The sequence below is a fragment of the Jaculus jaculus genome, chromosome 14 (genome assembly GCF_020740685.1).
Source record: "Jaculus jaculus isolate mJacJac1 chromosome 14, mJacJac1.mat.Y.cur, whole genome shotgun sequence".
Taxonomy (NCBI): domain Eukaryota; kingdom Metazoa; phylum Chordata; class Mammalia; order Rodentia; family Dipodidae; genus Jaculus; species Jaculus jaculus.
Window position 1 is genome coordinate 71,144,011 of NC_059115.1, and position 15,004 is coordinate 71,159,014.

The 15,004-nt window shown below is 39.2% G+C and overlaps 1 long non-coding RNA gene across 2 annotated transcripts in view; it reads left to right on the forward strand.

Moving 5' to 3' along the window:
• The window catches only part of LOC123454563, a 33,353-nt gene that overhangs the window by 1,058 nt on the left and 17,291 nt on the right, over positions 1-15,004 (forward strand). The window contains exons 2-4 of one of the 2 annotated variants that reach the window (XR_006633401.1): positions 9,031-9,208; positions 11,197-11,276; positions 12,728-12,826. This is a non-coding gene — a long non-coding RNA (uncharacterized LOC123454563). The remainder of the gene's footprint in view (positions 1-9,030; positions 9,209-11,196; positions 11,277-12,727; positions 12,827-15,004) is intronic. The other variant, XR_006633400.1, reaches the window with a different exon arrangement.

Below are 15,004 nucleotides of genomic sequence, written 5' to 3' on the forward strand. Positions count from 1 at the left end.
TCTAAAGATATTGTGGATGACTCCAAATGTTTAATATTACTAAAAGAATCAGTAGTATAAATACATAACAATCCGAGGTTCGGCTCAATGTCATTTAATACATACTTCATAATCGTAACCTCATTTTCTGTGCTAATTACATTTGTGATGACACAATCTTACCTAACCATAAAGTACATATATAGCTGTGTACACCATGTAAGTATGTCTATGTACATGTGTTTGTATAAGTGTCATGGTTTGACTGTCAGATGCCACCCATAGGCTCACATGCTGGAACGCTTTTTGCTCCTATGGTAGGAGTATTCATCCTAGGGTTAAGGATGAGTGATTGACATTCAAAGAATTTGATTACACAAGGTCAATGGCTAACTTGGGGTTAAAAGCCTGAGCTACTAACCTCCAAGCTTCTGCTAATAAGTGCTAAATTAAGGTGCACGAGGCTTTTATGTTCTCACCTACAGATGGGACTGCTTCACACAAGGGGGCGCACGCATCTGGAGTTCACTTGCAGTGGCTGGAGGCCCTAGCATGCCCATTCATTCTCTCTCTCTCTATCTATCTCTGTCTCTCTCTCTCTTTCTCTCCTCCTCTTTCCTGTTGAATAAATAAATAAATAATCATTTTGACTAGACATGCGTGTTGGAAAGTTAGGGTAGTATGTCTTGAGTGTTTGCTAGAGTTTCAGACCTTGGTTCTCAGACATACTTAATTACATACCAATAGAAAACAGGTCATCTAAACATGTTTTAGTTGCCTAATAACTACATCATGAAGTATGAAATGTTAGTTTGATCATCGTTGACGAAATAAAATGCATGAATTGTTCAACCGTTATGAAAATCTGTGTTTCTGCAAGGTTTATGTATTTATTTATTTACTGTGGTTCTAAGAATTGAATACAGGGCTTTGTACATGCTAGGCAAAAGCTCTACCAGAGATGTGGTCTCAGCCATCAGAGATGTATATTTACAGTCTTTCAATGGCTTTTCTTTGCTTATACAATGCAGATTTCATTCTTTTAACTCTGCACACAAGGTCTTCTGTTATCAGGTAATCACAGATTGCTTCAGGCTTACCTAAGACAGCTTTTTCCTGTGATCACCCAACATCATAGATCCTCCTTACATGTTAAATTCCAGGCAAGCTGCGTGGCTTCTAGCCATGCAACCATGATAATCCGGTTTTCACCTCTGTCTTCATTCCTATTTTCATGTTGACAACTACACTCTTTCTTTGTTCTTCTCCCTGTGAGTACCAGCTTTCCATTTGAGATTGAGCTCTGGTAACTCTTCGAGGCCCTTCTTGGTGACTGACCTGTTACTGAGTTTTACCAGTTCATTCACTTGTTTTGCCAGTTGCTCCTATTTGTAGTTCTCTTTCTCACTGGACTCTAGATGTCTTAAGGGTGAGTATAATAGTTTTGTGTCTGATTCATTTTTTAGTCCCAATTGTTAGTGTAACCCATGGTAGAAAGTACTTAATCAGACTTGTTCCACTAAGGAATAGCTAGTGTTTCTAGGAAAACAAAGGGAACCTTGTCAATTGACGTGACAAAGGTGGTAAAATGAATTCCAAAGTAGAGCGCTACTGTAAGTTTAAGGAACTTTTCAGTGTATACAGAAGTATATTTTCCAAGATATCACTGTATTCATTCAAGATCTCTTTTTTAAAATATTTCGTTTTTATTTATTTATTTGAGAGAGAGAGATACAGAAATAGGCAAGGAGAGAGCGAAAGAGAGAGAAAGAGAGAGAGGGAGAGAGAGAGAGAATGGGCTCGCCAAGGCTTCCAACCACTGCAAACGAACTCCAGATGTGTGTGCCCCCTTGTGCATCTGGCTTACGTGGGTCCTGGGGAGTAGAACCTGGGCCCTTTGGCTTTTTCAGGCAAGCACCTTAACTGCTAAGCCATCTCTCCAGCTCTTAAGATCTTTTTTTTTTTTTTTTGATTTTTTATTAAGTAAAAACTTTGGACAATCATGTGTTGGTACCATCATTTCCCTCCTTCCTGCCTCCTCTCCACTTGGGGCCCTCCTTAGTGGGATTACTGGTATTCATCATGGAGTTGTGGGTTATGAGTTATGAGATCAGCAGTCAGTCATTGTGGGAGGTCATTCAAGCATCTTAAGAGTAAATGTCCAGAATTTTGGTAGACAAACACTTGTTATTGGATCATGACTGAAAAAAATAGCTAAAATTTTCATAAATATTAAATTTTAATGTGTGTCACTGTTGTTATCATTATTATTTTCCTTCCTATTATGTGTTCTGGTGATACAACGAGTCTAGAGATGGGGAAGGACCCTTCTACTTAGAAATCATAAAAAGGAAATCAAGGGAAAAGCACACGTGTTATCATATTTAAGGTTTAATTGATTTAAGCTGTAATTCTTATGCCATGCAGTCCTGACTAAAGTGATGATTCCGTCTAGTACTAGTACAATGGCGTGTTTTCACATGGTTCAATGGTTTTGCACTCAAAAGCATACATTTATCATACTTTTATAATATGCCAAGCATTCAGTTGGCTTTATATTTTGTCTAATTTTTTCTTTTTAAATGTTTTTCTTTTTACTTACTTGTTTGAGAGAGAAAGACAGAGAGAGTGTGAGAGAGTGACAGAGGCAGAGAGAGAGAGGCAGAGAGAGACAGGGAATGGGCATGGCAGGGTCTTCAGCCAGTGAAAATGTACTTCATATGTGTGTAGTCCCGGGCTGGCCTCAAACTCATAATGATACTCCTATCTCTGTTTCTCGAATGCTGGAATTAAAGTGTGTGACACTATTCCTGGGCTGATAAAATTATATTAATTAGAGATTGATTTTTTTTACCATTAGGTTATAATTTTTATCTGAGAAAAATTATATAATGAAGACATTAAAAGGAAGTTTAAGTTACCTAATACCAGCTAAATTATGCTAAATGACTTATTTAATAATATATACAAATAACTTTAAAATATCACAAATTAGAATGGACTTTGATGAATAGTATAGTCACTAAATGATTTAAATTAAATAGGGTTTGAGGATTAGAAAGAATAACATTTTCCTGGTTTAAGTAATAAATACTAAGACTTAATTTTTAAGGAAGACATTATATAGTCTGGTGATTTAATTTGTACATCATTTAGCCTATTTAATAGTCAAAAACTCCTAAGTAAATATGTGTGATTTAATGTGTGCTGCTAAGAAACAGCGATTAAAAATGGCAGTAAAAGTCACATAATGAAATAAGAATACTAAGAAGAAAAATCAGAGTATCTTACTCGGCCTATTATTCATTCAATTTCTGCAAGCCTTTATGATTACAAATCACTTGATTGACTAACTAGACATTCTCAAAGTGAGTTATGAATCGGGTTCATTTTTCCTGGCTGATTGTTGTTACATGCTGTAACACTTCCTCTTTGTGATACATCAAATTCTTGAACAGTAATAAGAGATGTAATCAGCTCTTTATTTCAGGAAAACTAAATTGACTTTTCAAAAACTGAAATGTGGTTGTGAACATTTTGTAATTTCTGCCTTTGGATTTCTAAGTGGAATTACAATGATGAGCTTATTTTTCAGGTTAAAAAAATCCCTAGAATCATTTGTTAATATGTGAAGAATTTCTACTGCTATTTCTATAGGGGGTGTGGGCACTTGTCTAAGTCTACCTTGTAAACCAAAGTTATTTTCCTTTCTTTGAATTAAAAAATGCATGTGGAGGACTGTGCATTTTACAAACATTTCCTTTTAAAGGAGGTATAGTTTTCTTTGAGTGCCTGAATTGTAATGAGGCCATGATGTCACAAACTTAAGAAGTGGGGAGTATGGGCTGGAGAGATGTCTTTTGATGGTAATCTGTCTCCCCTCCCCCACCTTTTTGGTTGTTTATAAAGTCTTTCACTTTATTTTTGGTTTTAAACAAGTTCACACCAATATGCTTGGGTGTGGATTTCCTTATAGTTCTTCTACTTGAAAATTTAGAGCTTTTATTTATTTATTATTTTATTATTATTATTTTTTGAGGTAGGGTCTTGCTCTAGCCCAGGCTGACCTGGAATGTACTCTCAAACTGGCCTCAAACTCACAGCGATTCTCCTATCTCTGCCTCCTTGGTGCTGGGATTAAAGGCATGCACCACCATACTGGCTAAGAATATGTAAATTGATATCTTTCATTAGTTCTGGAGATTTTATATATTCAAATACTATTTTTCATTGAATCTAGGTGACTATCCTTCATAAGCAAATAATTTATGTACCTCTAGAAGAAATAAGACTACAACTGTTTCAACAATAGTACTGTTTTTATTTCTCTCTTTTTTCTTCTTTCTTCCCTCCTTTCTTCCTTCTTTCCCCTCTTCCCTGCCTCCCTCCTTTCCTTCTTATTTCTCTCCCTTCCTCCTTTCTTTCTTGTGCTATGGCTCAAATGCAGGGCCTTGAACTACTATGAACTATATTCTCAGCCTAGTAATAGTAATATGTGGTATGTGAATCGGTTCACTGGATTCTGGGTACTTTATAGTGTGCCTTTGCCAAAGAAGTTGGCAAATACTTCCTCGCTGACATTGGTTGACACATTCCTGGAAGAAGAGCACACTACATATACTTACATTTTGTTTTCTTAGGTCTGGTAAGTACTTAGCTGTTGCTTTGAAACATCTGATAGCTGCTCAGTTGTGGCCATTACTTCAATGACAAATATTTGCCTCTCTAATATAAGTCTATGTTCCCCTTGACACACACTTTTTTGTGTGCATGCATGTATATGTGTGGACACACATGTGTATGTGGGTGCATGTGCACGTGGAAGCCAAAGGTACCATACATCCTTTTTTTTTATTTTTTGAGACATGTTTTCTCATTGGCCTGGGCCTCAGAACGTAGACCATGCTGGCTGGCTCATGGGCCCCTGGAATCTGTGTCTCTTTGCTTCTCCAGTACTGGGACATTACATGCTCCCTCTGCACCTGGACTTTTTTTTTTTTTTTTTAATGTGACTTATAGGGATTAAACTCAGGTCCTCATGCTAGCCAGACAAGCATTTTACCTGCTGAGATATTTCCCCTACTCTTTTCACACACACTTTAAAAATTTTATTTATTTATTTATTTTAACAGATTATAGTCTTTTATTCCATCTGCCCTGTTACTGTTTCACTGGGGCCTTCCTCAGTGGGGTTATAGGATTCACTGTGATCACAAAGGTCATAGGATTCATGGGATCATGAAGGCCTCAGTCAGTCCCAGTGGGATGATGTGGGGAACCAGACCTCATGGTATTTCAACTCACTCTGTGGCTCTTGTAATCTTTCCATCCCCTCTTCTACAGTGTTCCCTGAGCCATGGCAGGCCTTTTGGAAGCCTGATTTAGTGTTGGTTTCTTTGTAGCCTCTGGATTTCTGCTTTGGTAGGTTTTGCTTGGTCACTGGTCTGCCACCACTATCCTGGAGCTGGTTGTCGGGTTAGCAGTGAGAGCCTTGTTCATGGTGCTGTTTCTGCTGCAAGTTCTCCTGGGCCCTGGCAGATGTGGAAGAGGTGGCAAGTCTCCTGGTGGGCAGTTATCTTTTGATTTTATTGATGGATCTCAACTCTCCTCTATTTTCTCTGACATCTTTAAGATAAAGCAGATTTTCCAAAAAAGAGTGAGAGAAGCTTGGGTTAAATGATGCATGCAAAGTTGTTTGAGAGATTTTTGGTGTGCAAGCTTACCCCACTCTTCTTTCCCAGAAAGCATTGGGGGATGCTCTTTGAGTATGAGTTTCCAGTATCAGGTATGAGTTCTCTCACACTGAGTGGGCCTCACGTCCAATCAGAGAGCAGATGGTTACCTGCAGAGGCTGTGTGCCACTATTGCACACGTGTGCACTTCTTGTCCAGCTGGTTGATTTCATAGTCTGTAGGCTTCCCTGCTTATTCATGCTGTTGGTGACTGTTTCCTTCCAGCACCTCCCATAGTGCTTTTAAGCACTATGTGGGCTAGCAAGGAGAGAGCTAATTTTTATTGCTGCCCCCCACCCAGTGAGCTGTTGGCTAGGGAGACCCATGAAATTCCCAAAACAATGTCAGAACACTGCCAGACCTAAAAGGTAAGACTCTATTGCTGAAGATAGCATAGGCCATGGTCACAGGAATTGTACATATACTTTCTTAAACTATTCTGTATTTTTTTTTAATTTTAAAATTGTATTTATTTATTTATTTGAGGGAGAGAGAGAGAGAGAGGCAGATAGAGAGAGAAATAATGGACACACCGGTTCCTCTAGCCCCTGCAAATGAACTCCAGACACAAATGTGCCATCTCGTGCATCTGGATTATGTGGATACTGAGGAATAGAATCTGGGTTTTCTTAAGCTTCACAGGCAAGTACCTTCACCGTGAAGCCATCTCTCCAGCTAACAAACTATCCCTGAGTCAAAGTAAATATCATAGCAACTACTGTGGTTTGAACATGTCCCCTAAAGTTCATGTGCCAGAAACTTCTTCCTCAAGGAAGCACTGTTGTGAGGTAACGAGAGGCAGGACTTTGAAGTGCTGACCAGTTCACGAGGGTTCTGCCTCCACGGATGGGATTCATGTGATTTTTAAGGGGCTGGCCATTTCCTAAAGAGTAAACCATGTCGTTACAGCAAGTGTGGCCTCCTGTTCCTTCTTTGCTCTTGGTTTCCCTCTCTTTTTGCTGCCATCAGGTGACCATGGCAAAACCTTCACCAGAGAGATGAGATGCGGGCCTCCAGATCTTGTTTGGAACTCTAAAAACAAAAGAAATAAATCTCTTTTCTTTGTAAATTATCCAGTATGTAGTATTCTGTTATTGAACAAATATGGACTAAAACAATAATTTCTCAATACTATCAGTTTTAGGAGACCTTTTAAGCATAAGACTCTTATTTTCCTGCTGACATTATGCATAAGTCAGTGGAAATGATGATCACATTAGTAACACAGATGCATTCCAAACACTGCCTGGCCAACAGTAATTGTTAGAAATCACCAATTTGGAGGTGCACCTTGATTTCAGAGATACCTAAAAAAAGTGTACAAATTAACACCAAAATATGGGAGTGCTTCTGTCCACATTGTTCATTTTCTTCTGGAACTGAGAGTAAACATTTTCTCATCTTTCTCTTCATTCTGGTTCTAGATTGTTCTCTGTATAATTTATTCTGACCTGTCCTCCAGTTGACTTCACTCTTTCTTTTCCCAGGGTTTAATATGCTGTTAAAATAAATACATCAAGTTCTAAATTTTAGTGATTGTATTTTCCATTAATAGAATTTTCATTTGGCTCTTCCTCAACTTGCTTTTCCACTTTATACAGTTCATGTCCTTGTTGATATTTTCAAGAATGACGTTAAAAATATACTAAGCACAGTTTTATGTGATAGTTCTCATATCTAAAAGTCTTAATAGTCTCTTCCAGTTATCTTTTCTTTATAAAAGCTTTCTTCCCTCTTGCTCTGTTTCTTCAGATGCTTGTATTTCTTGTAGCCCTTGCAATATCAGTTTGTGACTCCTGCAGGCTTAGGGCAAAGATACTTTCTTTTAGGAACTTTTAGGAAGAATTTTCATTTTCTTTCTCTTTTTGCTGAGGCATCTAGAATTATCTAAACAAAATCCTAGATTGAGATTCCTGGGCCACTTAAGTTGATGAGGACCTGTTCAGCAAATCCCCATGAAGACCAAGGATCCTTGGGCACAGGATCATCCCTTTTGTTTTGTCCTTCCTCTGTTTTTTTGTTTGTTTGTTTTGTTTTTCTTTTCTAAGGTAAGGTCTCACTCTAGCTCAGGCTGACCTGGAATTCACTATGTAGTCTCAGGCTGGCCTCAAACTTATGGCTATCCTCCTACCTCTGCCTCTTGAGTGCTGGGATTAAAGGCATGTGCCACCATGCCTGGCTCCTTCTTCTGCTCTTATTGTCAAAGCAGTTTTCATTGAACTCCTGTGGTATGGCCTGTGGGACAGGTCCCATTATAGTTAGAGTCTTTTGAGGTCCCACTTACTGTGGGAAGGGTTTACTCTTAGACATCTCATTTTACGTGAGTCTTGACGTCTAAGCTTTAGAGTTTTGGGATCGAGTCTTAAATTGGTCTGCTGGCAAATATACTTAAGGAAAAATTGGCTGAGGTCTTCGATGTTCTACTTACCAGAGAGGTAAATACAGATTAAAAAAAATTAATCCAGAATTTGACCGACACTTCTTTATTATTTTGACAGTCCCAGTGGCTGCATTAAAAAAATGCTGCACAGTGAAACATCTCACAGCCTCCAAGGCTTAGGGTCCATTGTGGAAGAGGTGGCAGAAAGAATGTAAGAGCCAAAGGAAGGGTCCCAGTCCCTACATACAACTATTCAGATAGAAGTTAGCCTCGATATCCAAGACTTCACAGTGCTTAGCAATACCCACATAAGACCTTCATCATAGAAAAAGATGATGACATCAACTTAAAAGAGACTAATGGACAGAGGGAGGGATATTACTGAGAGCAGACCTATGAATGAGAAAGCGGGGGAGGGGAGGGGAGGGAGGGAAATACCATGGTTTGTTGTCTGTAAGTATAGAAGTTGTCAATAAAAATATATATATATATATATATATATATATATATATATATATATATATATATATATATAATAAAAAGGGGCCATGAATGTAAGATGGGGGTTAATGGGGAAGAAGAAAGGTGTCAACTGGGGAGAGGGATAAAAAAGTTAATTAGGAGGAATAAGGTCAAAGCACACTGTATACAGGTATGAAAATGGTAAAAGTGAAATTAAATAATTTTACAATTGAAAAAAAATGCTGCATATTCAATGCTCAGAGTCTAACTCAGCGGCAGACCATGTGACTGGCATGCTCAAGGTCCTGACTCCAGTCACTTGGCACTGGGGAAACAAACTGCATTTTCAAGTTTGAGTAAGAGGGATAGCTTTGAAAAAATAGCTTTGAACTTGGAGTAATCCTCCCTAAAGGGACATTTGGCAATGTCTGAAGACAATTTTTGTTATTAAAACTGGGAATCTCTTGGTGTTTACAGAAGTAGAAATCTTGAAAACTTGAGTGATGCTCAAGTATCCTCTATTGTGCAAGTTGACCACTCCCGGTAGAAGAATCATCTAGCCTCTAGTGTGAATAATGACAAGGCCAAGATAACCGTCGCATCCATCACTGAAAGTAGAAGTCAAAGAAGAGAGCTCATGATTCCAAGTTTGGAGGTACTAATAAATTGTTACACTGTTACGAATTTTATTTCATACGTCAATTTCATATCCAATCATAGGAAATTTTCTAAACCACTTTCTATTCTCCATGAACATTACTGACAAGGTCACTTTTTTTTTTAAACTATCTAGGTTTTATTCTTACTCTTATTGGTTGGGTCAGAACTAGGGTAAGACAAGAAAAGTGCTGGCCTGAGGCCCAATATATACAGTGAACAGAATTTCAAAATCTTAAGTAAAGACCGAATGAGAATACTTTACCATGTGAGAGCCTGAGGCAAAAAAAAAAAAAAAAAAAAGAAGCAACCCACACCTGGTAATATTATTTAAAATTTTAATTGTCAGACTTTTTTTTATTTTGAATGTTAAAATAGTACATTAAAATAAGCTGGATGTGACATCTTACGTCTCTAACTCTAGCAGTCATGATGGGCAGGAGCAGTACAAATTCAAGGCTAGCCTGGACTACAGAGTGAGACCTTTGTTTTAAGGAAAACAAAACATTATTGATTCCTGTGTTTTGAGACCTTTATTAGATTGTTCTAGGGTGAGTGTCTGGCTGTCCTTGTCCTCCTGGCCCTGTTTTGGGGGAGCTCTTCTGGGTATGTTGCTTATTCAGGATGAAGGGATTGGGGCTGGCCCTAGATTTGATTTGTAGGTCAGGACAAATGATGGGGTCTTCACATAGTACTAGGGGAAGGTTTGAGGGACAGCAGTTCTCATTTTAATTACTTTTAGTAATACTCTGAGTAAAATTTCTTGTCCAGGGGCTCAAAAGTAAAGGAGAAAGAACCCCATGGGTGTATCATTGATACCAATGACATCAACAAGAATATAAATTGATAATTTCAGCTGGAGAAAGCAGGCCCTGTGGGCAGGACTCAATTGATCTCACTGGGGAGGGGCCATTGTCATCAGGTTTAAAGCCGTATGTACCAGGATTGGGGCTATCATTTCTGTTAAGGAAAACTAAAAGTTCATTGCTTGCAAGGCTGTATGAAGGAGGAGAAGTGCTTATGAAATCTAACTCATCCCTTAAGAGACAGGGAAATCTCAGAAACTTCATGATGGCGGCTTGTCATACAAGGGGGGTGAGGCTCAGGAGAAAACATGAACACCATTCAGCATCTACTGTTTTCATCTTCCATGCTCTTTCATATCAGGGTGGTGAACGTCTGCCTAAGTGGTAAGAGCTACTAATGCACACTGAAGCTGTTAGGCATTTCTTACCACAGCCAAAATGAACTCAGATGCAGAGGTAGGCACTCATGTGGGGCTAGGGAAACCTGAGACAGCATGTAATGAATCTAATGTTGGAATGTGTTTGAAGCACTTATGTCTAAGCTGTGAATTTCATATGCTTGCCACTGCAAACTCTCACATAATCGCACAACAAAATAGCAACTGTCTTCCTGTGCTCCCACGTGCTTTCGCTTCAGAACCCCTCAATTGTAATCGAATCATAACAATCTTATTATTTCTTCAAGTAGGCAAGAAGGTCTGTTTTTCTCCGTGTCTAAAATGTTTTTGGAAGGAAAAATCCTTCTTTATACCGGCTTGGATGTTTCTAGGTTATGTTCTTGCTTTGGGTTTTAGCACAGTTTTGCTAAAACTCTAAAAGGTCACTTTTGAGTTGCGACGAAAATCATGTGAAAACTACTCATATGTATTTGCATTATACAGGAAACTCTGAAAGACTCAAAGTCAATTTTTAGCGTTGGAATATCAGAACAGTAAATAGACACTGGCAATCAGATAGGATTTCATGACAGCAGACAGGCCTGTGAGCCTGTTTGGTGAAACATCAGAGCTACAAAGAAAATACGTGGCTTTGCAAGCAGTGTGGATCAAGTGAGATACAGCTCTTGGAATATGGGATACAAAGAAAGAAACAGAAAAAATCCAGAATCGTCTTTATAAAGAAGAGGCTTCAGTACCCTTCTGAGAGAGCTGATCCCCCTTTTTTGTTTGTTTTTGCACAGGTGACAAACTCGTGAGGCACACTCCTCCTCATCCAAAGAAAATAATCTAACATTGACGACTCTTCATTTTCTTTTTCATGGTACATTGACCCCCATATCCTCAAACAATATTTTTGCATATTTATAAGATCAGTGACAACTGTAATATATATTTGAAATGATGCCAGCGATTTTTTGTTCTTGTTGTTGTTTCCTTTGTTTTTCAAGGTAGGGTCTCACTCTGGCTCAGGCTGACCTGGAATTCACTATGTATAGTCTCAGGGTGGCCTCGAACTCATGGTGATCCTCCTACCTCCGCCTCCCAAGTGCTGGGATTAAAGGAGTGCACCACCACTCCAAGCACCATGATAATTTTTAAACATTTAAATTAAACTGATCACATAGAAATTCAATACGTTGATTGTTTTCCCTGAGTGCCTTTATAACTATGAGGCATATTTTGGGAGCCAAGTGACCTGTTTTATTTTACTTATTTATTATTTATTTTGTTGTTATATGTGGTTGATATGGTTGCCTTACCAAAAACAGCTCATAGTATTTCTTAGGATTCTGTGACTTTAGTTTGCTTGTAATATGTTCTTTCCCCCTTCTGTCTCCTTTATTCCCTATTCTTTTAAAAATATTTTATTTACTTTTGTGCAAGGAGAGTGAGAGAATGAATGGATATGGGTGTGCAGGGCCTCTATCCACTGCAAACGAACTCCCAGAGGCATGTACCACTTTTTGCATCTGGCTTTACATGGGTCCTTGGGAATCAAACTTGGGTTCGTTAGACATTACAGCAAGCGCCTTAACTGCTGAGTCACCTCTCTTGCTCTTATTCCTTATTTTTAAAATAATATTTAATCTATTGCATAGTAACATTGTTTTAAAATTTAAAGTTGTCATGTTTTATTGTTGTTTATTTAAAAATTCCCCTTATTTTTGTTTGTTTGTTTTTATTTATTTATTTATTTTGGTTTTTCGAGATAGGGTCTCACTCTAGCTCAGGCTGACCTGGAATTCACTCTGTATTCTCAGGGTGGCCTCAAACTCACTGTGATCCTCCTACCTCTGCCTCCCAAGTGCTGGGATTAAAGGCATGCGCCACCACGCCCGGCTTCCCCTTATTTTTTATAAAACATTTTCTTAGTGGTTCTGTATCTATTTTAAACTTCCCTTTGAACATTTAAAAAATATTTAATTAATTTATTTATTTGAGAGAGAAGGAGAGAGAGAAAGAGGCAGATAGAAAGACAGAGAGAGAGAGAGAGAGAGAAAGGGGGCAAGAGAATGGGTGCACTAGGGTCTCTAGCCACTGTAGACACATGCACCACTTTGTGCTTCCTGCTTACATGGGTTCTAGGGAATCAAACCTAGGCCCTTAGGCTTTGCAGTCAAGGGCCTTAATCGCTGAGCCTCTCTTCAGCCCCCTTGAACTTTTTAAAGAATAGTTATGTTGGGGAGATAGCTCAGTGGATAAAAGCACTTGCTCTGTAAGCAACCTGAGTTTGGATCCTCAGAACATCTAAGTGAACAGCTGGTATTCCAGGTCTCACACGGTGAATTGGGAAATGAAGACAGGAGAATCCCCCGGAAGTCCACCGGCCAGTTATCCGGGTGTGATGTCTGCAGTAGTGAATAATGACAGGTCGGTTCTTAAACAAGGTGGAGGCTGAGGACCAGCATTCGGGTCCTCTAACCTCTACATGTGTGTCCTGACATTCACATACACAAGCAGTCAAAGATAACAATAGTAAAAATGAATATTTAAAAATTTGCCTAATGTATTTATTTTTACATTATTTTATTTTCCTCTCTTCCTTTTGACATTTTTATTTTTTATTTTCGTGAGGTACTGAGGTAAAGTCTCACTCACTCTAGCTTGGGCTGACCTGGAATTCACTATGTAGCTCAGTGTGGCCTCGAACTCATGGCGATCCTCCTACCTGTACCTCCTGAGTGATGGGATTAAAGGTGCGCCCACCACACCTGGCTCCTTTTGACATTTTATTTATTTCTTGATAATGGCTGCTGCAGCTGTGTCGTAGATAAGTCTAAAGAGAGTCTTATAACAGCAGAACAGAGATAAGGTCTTAGTTCTTTCACTTTCTCTACTGAGACACCCAGTTTAAGATGGCTTTCTACAATCTCTTGTTCTGGGAACATGTGTTAACTTCCCTTGACATGCTCTCTGCTCTCTATAGTCCGCAGTCAGTCCTGAGAAGGTACACTGTCCAACACGGCATACACAGGTCCTCCTGGAGACTGTCACAAAATCAGAGGATGAAGGGACAGGAGACCCTCGCTTTCTCACTTGGGAAAAAACTCTTCCTATGATTGCTTCCCAAGATTTCTTAGTTTCGTTTACCATCCAAGTGGTGGAGAGCCATCTTTGCAATACTCATGGAAGGTGTTCCACAGAGAGTGTAAGTTGCTCCTGGTATAGGTTTTCTCTGTCAGGATCCTAGTTTAGTTATTCCTGATCCACTTCTGCCTCATTTAGTTGTGGGAGAATCCACTGGGTTTAAAGTCCTCTTGGCTCTTTTTTTTTTTTCTCCTCAAGTATGAGAATCTTTTATTTTAATTTTTATTTTTTGGTTTTCTGAGGTCTCACTCTGGCCCAGGCTGACCTGGAATTAGTCTCAGGGTGGCCTCAAACTCATGGTGATCCGTCTACCTCTGCCTCCCTAGTGCTGGGATTAAAGGTGTGCGCCACCACACCCGGCTTGAGAATCTTGATGATAGGAATCACGCCATTTTAAAACATGGAAACTGGGATCTATATTCATTAATGTGTTTCACTATTACACTGTTTTCTTTTAATGTTAAATTAAAGACGTCTTCATGTTGTTGGTTCTGACATCATTCTTATTGTGATTATTCTTCTTTGGTTTTCTGAGGTAGAGTCTGGCTGTAGCTCAGGCTAACCTGGAATTCACTGTGCAGTCTCTGGGTGGCCTCAAACTCTTACCTCCGCCTCCCCAATGCTGGGATTAAATGCGTGCACCACCACACCTGGCCTGTGATTATTATTCTTGGGAGTTTGTTTGGAGGTTCTAGTAGGGAGTACAGCTACTCGAATTCCCTTGACCAAAGACCGTCCCGGCCCTCTTCTATTAGGAGAAGGTTAGGGTCAGGGTTAGGGGAAGGTCATGCTGTTTGACCCAGCAGGCAGCTTCGGGAGGGACGCACACTATGCAATGAGGGAGGAATGGGACACTGCCCAGCCAGCCAGATCTGGATCAACCCTGGCGATCAATGGTGTGACAGATGTCACAGGCAAATTGCCCTCACACCCATGATTATTATCCTTATTTTTGAGTGACTACTAGTCCATCTTATGAATGATTTGAATGTGAAATAAGGATTTATAGTAGAAAAAGGTTAGGTATTGCATTAGAAAACATGGACTGGAATCCTTATTGTATTATTTGTTTATTGGAGAGACATGGTGTGTGGGGGGAAGGCACATCATGGCCTCTAGGCACTGCAAATGAACTCCAGACACAAGTGCCACCTGTTCCATCTGGCTTACATGGGTCCTGGGGAATTGAACCTGGGTTCTTTGACTTTGCAGGCAAACACCTTATCCCCTAAGCCATCCCTCTAGCCCCTTATTGTATTATTGAGTAGGAAAGTGACCTTAGGTAAACCAGTTACCCTTTATAAAATAATAGCTTTCATTTTTAAATTTTATTAGTTTATTAATTTATTTTCAAGGAGAAAGAGAAAGAGAGAGAGAGAATGAACAAGTATTCTAGGCACCAGTGCCTCTTGCAAATGAACTTGATGCATACACCACTTTGTGCATCTGGTTTTATGTGGA